The following is an 11,939-nucleotide window of genomic DNA, read 5'->3' on the forward strand; positions in this document are numbered from 1 at the left end:
AGTTAACCCGTTCTAGGATTAACTTATTCTGAACTGAACTCACTTGGACCCTTCAAACACCTTCTCCCCTTGATCTTAGAGCTTTTATTTGGCCAGACATGTTCAAATTACAGAATCCATCTTGGAATTTCCCCCCCATGAATTCTTCTCTTCATTTAAGCCTTAACAAGCAGCGGCAAGTCAACTACTCCCCCAAACAATGGGATTTCAAGTTCATGAATATTTGGTCTTCTGCTATAGAACCGAAGAAATCTGTCCTTCTTCGGCTTCTACTGCATAAGGCTACATGGACTGGCAAGATAATGCTCCAAGATAATTTAGGAACAGGTCTTTGTTGCAGATGTTATAAAGATGTAGAGTACATGGGCCATCTATTTGTAGCCTATCCCTCTAATAAAAGATTACTCGCCCCATTGGCAAAGTCTCTAGGTTTTGCTCCATCATGGAAACAACTGATTCTAGGTAATTATGTGGGGATCATTAGTCTCTGTTGGAACAAAGCAAGGGTAGAATTTCTCTGGATGATTTGGCGGCTGCATAACTGTACTTTGTTTGAAGATTCTTACTAGACTCCTACACTGAAAACCCTTTTCTCATCTCTTAATGTGTAGGACATGAAGATTGCTAATGATCAAGTGACCCTCTACAGAATGAAGAAGGATATTCTAAAGGATTCCCAGTACTTAAATAATCAGCTCAAGGCGGGTCCCTCAAGTGGAATCCAATTTGAAGACAAAGAGCTCACCAGGGACGAGTGGGATAAGAAACTGGACATCAAGATAGCCCATCTAGAGTCATAGATCCAAGATGGTAACTTTTACTTGGAAAGGCTTCAAGCAGAGATTGATGAGGTGGATGGTTAGGCTATTGGTCATCGAACTTAATCTCTTTTTGGTTAATTGTAATCAGGATCCAAAGGACGTATGGTATAATGTTTATGTGCTAGGCCTGATAGGATGGCCGTATGTATCTTTTTTGCTTGTCTAATACAATCTCTCTGCGCTTATGATATAAATATATATAAATTTGAAGTTCACCCTCTATGTTCTCAAAGTAATCTCACAAAAATTCTCTCTTTAATTCTCCTAATTACGCTATCCTCAAAGTTCAAAGGCCATTTACATTACATCATAAAGATGCTCATGCTAAGGACCATGCATATGTTGACATCGTGGGCCATCATTTGTTGTTGTTGATGTAGGCTTTGTAAAATACTAAAGGTTTTCATTTAGCAAAGATAAAATCCAATATTATTCAAACTTAACATTCCATAAGAAATTGATGATTTTGACCACACCTTTGCGTTTAGAACACCTAAAAACCCTGAAAATGAATGTCTATATGAGTCATTCTGACATTCGGAGATGGAGAAAAATGCAGTTTTCATCTCCAAAAATTGCACGCCGTAGTTTTTGGAGATGAAAACTGCATTTTTCTCCCTCTCCGGATGTCAGAATGACTCATATACACATTCGTTTTTAGGGTTTTAAAGCGTTTCGGACACAATGATGGTCGAAACCATCAAATTCTTTTTGTAATTGATAATTTTGTGAGATTTCTAAGTAAAATGATACTAAGGTTAAACAAGATATTAAGGTTAAAAAAGTACATTAAAGAAGAGAAATACACAATATGATCACAAACTCAATCGGACAATTCTACAGTCTTACTCTCAAAAGTTTGCTAGCGAGATTCTTATATATTGTCATATATATGTGGTTCAAAAACATATAAACATATCATCTGGCCGTCTCAAATCGTACCTTCCAGTGTTTCTTCACATGGCAACATCATGATTTTTATCCTCTACTTCAAATTTTCCCAAATAAACTCGCTCTATCATGCATCATATGTCTCTCTTTTTGTTCCAAGTAGACCTTAAGTTTTTTATCCCCTTTACTTTAATCTTTGCAAAAGCTTCTCTCTCTCTTATCTTCTTAGCTTCTCTTTTTCTCCCTCATATTCTTAGTTTGGTGTTTGGAAACACTCGCTCGGTTTTCTCCTTGCTCGCTATTTAGTAACACTCCAGCAGCACAAGTGCACGCTCTCAACCATTGGGCTTGCGTTCTGCAAATGCTCTACAAAAATTGGGTTTGGAGCGACCGCTTGAGGTAGTCCCCCAAGTTACCAGGTGGGACGAGGCTCTTAGTTTAGAGGTCTCAAAAAACGAAAAAGAGCACAAAGTGGCGGCCGGGCCCCTGGGTTTATAAATTGAAGGGCTTTGGCTCTTAAAACTGTCGAAGTACGTTGTGTGCTCGGGACTGAGAGAGAGAGAGAGAGAGAGAGAGAGAGAGAGAGAGAGTACTCTGGTGTGTGTGGTGGTGCACAGCCTCGCACGTACTCTCGAGCACTACGCAGCTTAGCTTGTGTGCTGTCTAAGGGGAGCACGAGAGTTGTGAGAGAGAGAGAGAGCGTCTCTCAGCTCTGTACTGTGTATATCATGTATATAGCACTGCGGATGGTCACAGATTGTAACACAGCTAGATCTTAAGTCATTCTCTAGTTTGTATGTGAATTTTTGGACTGTGTGTGTGTGTGTGTGGAGAGACAGAGAGGAGGGGGGGCGAGGAGAGCGATATTTTAACATGGCAGCTGCACATCCTAGAGAAGATACTGTAGGCGCTGCAATATTGGGCAAGAGGAAGAAGGCCCCCACGTCTATTTCTAGTATTGCCCTGGTACTGTGCTTGGGCCTGATCATGACTTTTGTTCATGTCTCCACATTCGACACCGGCTTCTTTGATGCTGGATTCGGCTTCTCTAATTTGCGCGCCTTCTGCATGCTCCTCGGACATTACCGTCTCACTGCAATCTGTTGGATCATTGCCAGCTTGCAGGGGGTTCTCGTCTTTCGTCGCTCCCGCTCCACCCAGCACTCATATCTTCTAGACTTCACCTGCTTCAAGCCTAGAGATTCCATGAAATGCAACTATGAAGTATCAGAGTTCCTAACTAGAAGCAACGCACACCGATTCACACTTCCAAGTATGCATTTCCAGCAAAAAATCTTCATCCGCTCGGGCCTGCGAGAGGAGACATATCTCCCAGAGTGCATCATGATGAGCCCTGGAAATTCTACATTCGAGGATGCGCGTAATGAGGCAGAAGATGTGCTTTTCGGGTCTGTGCAGGACCTTCTTAGCCGAGCGAACATCCGTCCTCAAGACATCTCTATCCTCATCACAAATTGCAGTCTCCATAGCCCCACCCCATCCTATGTCTCCATGATTGTCAATCATTTCAAGCTCAGAGAGGACTGCAAAGCTTTTCATCTGGGCGGAATGGGTTGCAGCGCTTCGCTGATCGCATGCAAGCTCGCAAGTGACCTCATGCGCTCTAAGCCGAATCAATATGCACTCGTCGTAAGCACTGAGAACATCTCTCTCAACTGGTATCCCGGCAACGAGAAGCATATGCTTGTCACCAATTGTCTCTTCAGAGTCGGATGTGCCGCCATGCTACTAACCAACAAAAACAGTGAGAGGGCAAGGTGTAAGTATGAGCTGCTGCATTTGGTAAGGACTCACAAAGCCGCAGAAGACAAGGCATTTGGGTGTGCAGGACAGGCAGAGGATAGTGAAGGAACTCCGGGTGTTGCCCTGACCAGAGACCTTATGGCTGTGGCTGCCGATGCACTCACAACCAACATACGCACTCTCGGCCCACTCATTCTACCTTACTCGGAGCAGCTCCGATATGTCTTCAGCCTTCTCTGCAGGGATATTTTGAATATGAAGGTGAAGCAATATCAGCCAGATTTCAAGCTTGCAGTGAAGCATTTTTGCCTGCATGCGGGTGGGCGTGCGGTGATAGATGAGATAAAAAAGAATCTTTATCTGGATGAGTACATAGTGGAGCCGACGCGATGCACATTGCAACGATGGGGAAATACGTCGGCGAGCTCAGTGTGGTATGTGTTGGCATACATGGAAGCAAGAGAGAGGATCAAAGCCAATGACAAAGTATGGATGCTTGGATTAGGGTCTGGATTCAAATGCAACAGTGCGGTGTGGAGGGCGATCTCAGACGTGCCGCTGTCGAAGTCCAATCCATGGGCCGATTGTCTTCATAGGTACCCTGTGGCTGAGGATCCCTCATTTACCAGGCACAAGCTGTCTTAACTCATGGCAGTAAGTCTGGGACTTTGACAATGGATCACTCTCTGGATATAAGGCGTCATGTGTTCGTCTCCCGCACAGAAAAGAATGCCAATGTTCCAGAGGACTTTCCCTTAAGCAGCAATGCACTGCGATTTGCTCTTGAATGATCCTTTCATTTTAATAGCCATATTCATATTACTGTGGTCTCCTTTTTGGGCCAGCTTTGTAACCTCTTACAATTATCCCATTTTGCTGCCATTTGATTATACCACCTTAATAAGATGTTTTTCTACCTAGTAACATGCATTTCTAGTTGACCACCTGCAATTGGCTTACATTGTCCATGGTAGTCTAGGTCTGAGTGCTACTGACTGCGTCGAAGCGACGACGATGTGAGGGCAGTGCTGAAATCATACTTGATTTCTTAAGCAAACACCATGGTGCTAATCAAAGAATTGGCAAATCAATAAAAAGAGGCATGTACAGTAAGTAGCCTATTTATAATATAGATGAATAGTTCTCAGGGACAACAACAAAAACAAGGAATTGACGAGTGCAACTGCCAACTAAAGTTTGCAAGTGGAGTATTAAGGGTTTTGTATGTAGATTTTTAGGGTGAAAGGTAGTTTGCTTCGTGCCACAAAAACATCGCTGCACAGTGCAGACTCTTGAAAGAGTGAGGTACGTTGGTACAAAGGCAATTTGCCGAGACTCAAGAGTCAAGAGTGAGTGAGTGATGTGGGAATTCGCGGAAGAGAGAAAGGGTCTAGATGCGGTGATTTTCTGTATGTCATTTAATGAGGCTGCCTGCCCAATTCCAATTTCCAAGGGCAAGAGCAAGAGCAAGAGCAAGGGCATGTCCTAATCAGCTAGTTTGATCTCAATATATTGAAAAGGCTCTCGAGTCTCAATTATATGACAACTATCCATCCTTCCAAGTTCCATGTTCCATGTTCCTGCATGCGGCCGGGGTGGGGGAGGGGGAGGGAGAGGGGCGATGCTGCGATGCCTTCAATGCTTGAAAGTGGCCTCTGATAGCGACGTTCATAAAAAATCCAGTTCAACCTTTAGAAGTTGGCATTGGGCCAGGGCCAGGGCCAAGGCTCAAGCGCTAGCTGCCTGCCCAGTGCCTCATCAATCAACATTTTGACGTGGATTTCCCATCAATATTGGCGAGCACCGGGGTTTCAGGCTTGAAGAAGACCGGCCGCGCAGATTAAATGGAGTCTTCTCACACATCTGCCTGTAAATTTATAAAGCTGACAGACTAGCTACATGTACTGATTGGTGAAGCTCGCTGCTCAATGCCCTCCGATCCTAGGCTCCCTCCCTCAAGAGTCCCTCCCCGCCCCCCTTGAGGACTAAGTAACACCGGGTCTTAAATGAAGACCCCGTCATGGGATCGGCGGCGAGGAACGATGCGCACAAAAGCAGAGGCACGGAGTGCCGTCCGATTTTAAACGGCTTGTCCATGTTTACTTTTTGTGTCCATGTTTACTTTTTAGCATTTTCGTTTACTTTATATATTTATGTTTTTCCTTTTAGACAACCAAACACCTGCGTGCATGTGGTAAGGATGTGTGCCTCTCACCGCGCCTCCTTGGGTTCAAATCCTGCCCGCCTTCCAATCTTGCTTACATTGACTTTTTGTCCGTTGTCCGCCGTCCTCGAGATCCCCCCCCACTTACCCTAAGCCGTCGATCCCACCACTCGGGGTCATTTAAGACCCCGTGCCACTTAGTCATGAGGCCCCCCCCCCTCTCTCTCTCTCTCTCTCTCTCTCTCTCTCTCTCTCTCACACACACACACACACACACACACACACACACACACCTCAAATTTGAAGGGCAACTACTTTTCTTTGGAAGTCCATATAGAAAAAAAGGTATGGATAAAAAGGATTCTTAAATCCGGTCAATTTAAAAAAAAACCCAATATAGATAGTATTTCTTGAAGATTCACTCTCTCCTTCTCTCACTCTCTCTTTCGGAATCCCCCCTTGCCTCGCAATTTTGTATGCTACCTCGCATGCCGTCGATCTCTCCCTCTCTCCCTCGTATACTCACCTTACCGACCTACGACGGCTCTCTCTCTCCCCCCTCGGAGCCGTCATGTGCCCTTGGGCTGCTTCTCACTCAAGAGTCCTGCCTTGAGGGGGATCAGTGGGGCGGTCAGTGCATGGCCTGCAGCGCTCTCTCTCTCTCTCTCTCTCTCTCTCTCTCTCTCTCTCTCTCTCTCTACACATTCTCTCTCTGTCTCTATGCTGCAAACAACATTCCAACTGTCGGAGATAAACATCGGCAACAAGACGGGCTTTGAGAGGTATGAGGACATAGGGGCATGCAGTGATGAGGCGAGGAAGGTGGAGGGGGGAGACGGAGAGGGGAAATGGCTGCAGGAGGGGCAGATCAGACAGGACGAGGTGGGTGACAGGGAATACAACGAGGGAGGTGGAGAGGGGTGCAAGCCAGGTGGCTCGGGATGGAAGGAGATAGGGTACATGGTGGGGCTATGGGTTTTTTTCGTTATTTAGCTCTCCCTCTCATTTCGTTATTTAGTTCTCCCTCTCATGCTGCTCATGCAGAGCCTCAGCCAAGCATGGCTGCCATTGCAAGTCGGAGAAGTAGAGCGACTGAGGAGGAGGGCGAGGGATGGCGAGAAAGGCACGCAGACACGTGGTGGGGGATATCCGGGGAGAATCTGCTGGCTAATAGGTTTTATTATTGTAGAGCCAGTATGTCTGGGAGTAGGCTTGCCGAGGATGTTATCTCAATCTGGGAAGGCAAAGAACATGCAAAAGATTTTTCCCAAGAAGTTTTGTTTATCAAGATTGACTTTGATGAAGCCTACGACCTTCTACCTAGGGAGGCTCCATTGTTCTCGACAGTTTGAGAAAAGTTGGATTTGGGCCCCTAAACTAAGGTCTTATCTTTGGCAATGCGTGTACAAGAATTGCGATCAATGGCCTCTTATCAGAGTCATTTTCCCTCCAGAGATCCGTTAGGTAAGGTTTCCCCTTGGATTCTGGACCCTTATGTTTTGTAGTGGTAGTAGATGCAACTTGCAGGGCACAAGTGAACATTAGTTCTTGCATGTCCCATAAGGGAAGTTCCCACTACAATTATTTACAAATTCATAGTGGCTTATTGAAATGAAAATCTAAAATACTGTGCGAATATAAAATGGCCGAGAGTTATTGTTTGCACCTCTTCATCAACTCCCAGCATTTCACTCTACAAAATCATCATCATCAACTCAATTAAAAAAATAAAATAGACAGCACATATTTAACCATTACGCCAACTATCCCAATTGCAGCTAACCACTACAACGGGAGGGTGCTCAGTCTCATAATAGTGTTGTGGATGGAAGAGTAGGGATCAGGGGATGAATGAGGTTGTACCCTCCTGTCCATCTAAAGGCGTTGAGAGAGAGAGAGAGAGAGAGAGAGAGAGAGAGAGAGAGAGAGAGAGAGAGAGAGAGCTCAATGTCCATAGAATAATGCACAATTGTACCTAATGGGTTGAATTTCCCTTGGTCTTAGGTTGAAGGGTATAGAGAAATCTACGTCAAATATCCACTATCCTTCCCACAGTCCCATAGATCCCCCCACATTTTAAAACCATTGTTGTGTAATGCACAATTGGGGAACACACCACTACTACTTCTCTTACTTACTAAGCTTGCAATTTTTATTCCTTCTACAAACGATATTCCACCTGCATGACTCCATAACAAAATTTGTGTCCAGAGGCTCAACTTCTTTTGAAAGAGTAACTCATTTTTGGAGTGTCGTACGGTCCTCAATATTTTTTCTCTTATTAAACAGATGTCAATCAATAGATCCTCATTGTCAATGCGTCTAGAACCCATAGTAAGGTCGCGTCTTAAGAAGGGAATTTTAGATGTATGAATATCCACGTGCAGACAATGCCCGTGAAGTTTCTAATCTTGGGACATCCTATAGTGGTATGTGAGGGTTTCATTCGGGTGCTAGCATCTGACACAGGCACCTTTGGCTGGTCCTGTGGCTTTGACTTTATCCCCGATTGGCACAAATCCAAAAAGAACCTTCCAAAGAAGACTTGTCCCTTTCTTCACATTTGGCTTTTCATATGTTTCCAACTACTTGTTGAGACTATTTGCTTGCAGCCCACTTTTTGGACCATCTTGTTGAGGTGTTCGCTCCAAGCCTTTGAAGAGCATAGCTTTTCATATATCGATTTAGTTTTGGGCAAGCAGAGCGGTCTTTCTCCAGGACACTTCCAAGCTTTCCAATCCAATGGTGTGGAGCAAGGAGGAAGGGTTGGGTGTGAGATTTTCCCAAGAAGTCTATCGATGAGGATCTCCTCTTGGAGTGAGAGATTGCATCATAGATTAAGATGTTCCAAGGATTTCTAGTCCCCTTTTTTATAGTCCCAAAAATGATCCAAGCTGACATAACCCTTATTATTAAGATTCCTAGCTACTTCAATCCAATGGTTCTTGTGGATTATTTGATTGTGAAGGGATGTTTTTTTATCTATAAAGGAGCTTACCAAGCATCTAGTATGAGAGGTTTTTTAATGATGTCTTCTTTCAAGAAAAGCATTTGTGTCTAAGCCAAATAAGAGAATGGAGGAAAAGGTATTCCACCTTGAAAGAGACCACCTAACTATATGAGTCACTCTAAGACCAAGGAAGAGATGTTGAGATCAAGGAAAGAAACTATGCTCACCTTGATGAATGATCCACAGAAATTGAAGGGGAAATCCCGAAGGTGATGGAACGCATCAAAGAAAGGCAAGCATTTTTGAAAAACATCCAGATGGGGCTAGGTCCCTCCCATGAGGATGAAGGTGCTATTTTACTCTAACATCCCCCCCTCCCCAAATTAGGGTTTTTGTGAATGGTACATAAGGGATACTTTTATTATAAAAAGTGTCACATAAGTAGTATATGGAGATGATGCAATGAATTTTAGCCTCAAATTAGAACTAATTAGAATCTCAAAGGTCATAGAAAATTTTTCCTAAATTTTGAGTGATAGATTATTAATAGAGAATAGAATTAGGATTTCAATGGGCAATTGCATGTTTTATGCTCACTGGCAGAGCAGCTCGTATACAAAAGGGTAAAGACCTTTGCCTTTTCAACTGTAGTGATATGTGTCCTCTCTCATGGGTCTCCCCTCTGCAGATATTATATATACTAGCTCACACGACCCACCACCTATGGCGAGTCTCGCTTGCTCTTACCAGCAGTACAATGATAAGGCCTTCGATAGAGGCACCACCTCCAATGGTGCTTGGGCATGCAAACACTATCTACTTAAGCCCTACATTTAGAGAGAGAGAGAGAGAGAGAGAGAGAGAGAGAGAGAGAGAGAGAGATGTGCTTGATTCCTATCTCTCTTACCTATAAATGATGGCGCCCTTTCTCCCTATCTATCTTTTTTATTTGCAGCCCATTTCAATATACAAACTTCTATTTTGCTCTAATTTTCTATCTTGCCTTTCTCTTTGTCTATCTATTTGATTGGTTTTCATTTCAATATACAAACTTCTATTCCGCTCTAATTTTCTATCTTTCCTTTTTCCCTGTTTATCTATTTGATTTGGAATCCAATTCAATGGACAAAATTCTATTCCGCTGCTCTAATTTGCTAATTCTCTCTCGCTCTCTCGCTCTCTCTCTCTCTCTCTCTCTCTCTCTCTCTCCCCCCCCCCCCCCCCCCCCCCTCCCCATATTTATCCCATTCCACAACACACTATCTTCTACCTCTCTCTCTATTTGATATGTAACCTATTTCAACATACAAACTTTACCCCCAAAAGTGTTTCTAGGAGGAAGGGAGTGGAGAATATTTGGCCACAGTGGCATCTCATAGTGACTGCATGCAGCGGATGCATAGTGGTCACTCACAGTAGTGACTGTGGAAACTTCATGATCAAACCATGTTATGATATCAAATGTTATATCCAGTTGAGATATATCAAGCCCCGACTTAGCAAAACTGCATACAATGGGGTTGATAACATGAAAACAATATGTACTTGGGAGCTCTCTAGCTCTATTAATGCATCCCAAAACTATCATACATTGAGGGAGCAACATCCCAAGGGGCCATACAATTCACAACCCAGTACAGGAGTATATTGTATGTTGCATTTGGAGATATTCCCTCTCTTTGCATCTACTAAAAATAGCCTAGAGCTTCCTGACCCCGAGCCTTGCCTTCAAGATTCAAGCGTATGTGTTTGCATCTGGAGAGACACCCTCACTGTTGCATCTAATAGCCTAGAGCTTCTTGGCCTACCCAACTTGGGCATATTCTGTAATGAGTGCATTCCAAAAAACGACATCCTGCATAGGAAGCTCCTCAAGCACTTTTTGTGCTTTGTGAAGTGCAATACATTTGGAATACATGTCAACCAAAGCAGTGCCAAGCAGGACGTTTTCTTTCAATAACCCTTGACTAACAATATCATCATGAATTCTTTTGTCCATATCAGCAAGTGCAAGTGTACATAATTGCATTTGGCCATTTCCATCAAGATGCAAGCGTATATGATTGCATCGGAGAGACACTCTCGCTTTGCATCTGTCAAAAATAGCCCAAAGCTTCTTTGCAATGCCCAAGTTAGGCATATCCTACAGTTAGTGCATTCCAAGAGACAATATCCTGCATAGGAAGCTCCTCAAGCACTTTTTGTGCTTTATGAAGTGCACTACATTTGGCATACATGTCGACCAAGGCAGTGCCATGCAAGGTGTTTTCCTTCAACATTGAATAATAATATCTTCATGAATTGTTGCCCATTTCAACATCTTCTATAATGCCACATGCCTTCAAGGTGCTTGAGTGTACATGATTGCATTTGGATGGATGCAATTTCATGGCGATGGCATTGGCTGTGTGGCCTCGGGCTTTGAGGTTGTGCCCTCTCTCTCTCTCTCTCTCTCTCTCTCTCTCTCTCTCTCTCTCTCTCTCTCTCTCTCTCTCTCTCTCACACACACACACACACACACACACACACATGTCATGCGCTGAAAAAAACCCAGAGGTATTTGGCCCTGCTCTTTGACATATCTTGCAATCGGTGCATTCGAAAAGACGACAACCTGGACATGAAGCTTCTCAGGCACTTTTGTGCTTTATAAAGTCCACCACATTTGGCATACATGTTATGCCCACAATCAGTGCATTCCAAAAAACTACATCCTGCACAGGAAGCTCCTCAAGCACTTTTTGTGCTTTGTGAAGTGCAATACATTTGGAATACATGTCAACCAAGGCAGTGCCAAGCAGGACGTTTTCTTTCAATAACCCTTGACTAACAATATCATCATAAATTCTTTTGTCCATATCAGCAAGTGCAAGTGTACATCATTGCATTTGGCCATTTCCATCAAGATGCAAGCGTATATGATTTCATCGGAGAGACACTCTCGCTTTGCATCTGTCAAAAATAGCCCAAAGCTTCTTTGCGATGCCCAAGTTAGGCATATCCTACAGTTAGTGCATTCCAAGAGACGATATCCTGCACAGGAAGCTCCTCAAGCACTTTTTGTGCTTTATGAAGTGCACTACATTTGGCATACATGTCGACCAAGGCAGTGCCATGCAAGGCGTTTTCCTTCAACATTGAATAACAATATCTTCATGAATTGTTTTGCCCATTTCAACATCTTCTATAATGCCACATGCCTTCAAGGTGCTTGAGTGTACATGATTGCATTTGGATGGATACAATTTCATGGAGATGGCATTGGCTGTGTGGCCTCGGGCTCCGAGGTTGTGCCCTCTCTCTCTCTCTCTCTCTCTCTCTCTCTCTCTCTCTCTCACACACACACACA

General features: G+C 43.8%; 1 pseudogene; it reads left to right on the forward strand.

Annotated features, from left to right (window-relative positions):
- The first annotated feature begins 2,248 nt into the window (after nt 1-2,248).
- On the forward strand, nt 2,249-4,420 carry LOC147435178 (3-ketoacyl-CoA synthase 13 pseudogene; annotated as a pseudogene).
- Nucleotides 4,421-11,939: the final 7,519 nt, after the last annotated feature.

The sequence above is a fragment of the Adiantum capillus-veneris genome, chromosome 18 (genome assembly GCF_014529385.1).
Source record: "Adiantum capillus-veneris isolate H3 chromosome 18, ASM1452938v2, whole genome shotgun sequence".
Taxonomy (NCBI): Eukaryota; Viridiplantae; Streptophyta; class Polypodiopsida; order Polypodiales; family Pteridaceae; genus Adiantum; species Adiantum capillus-veneris.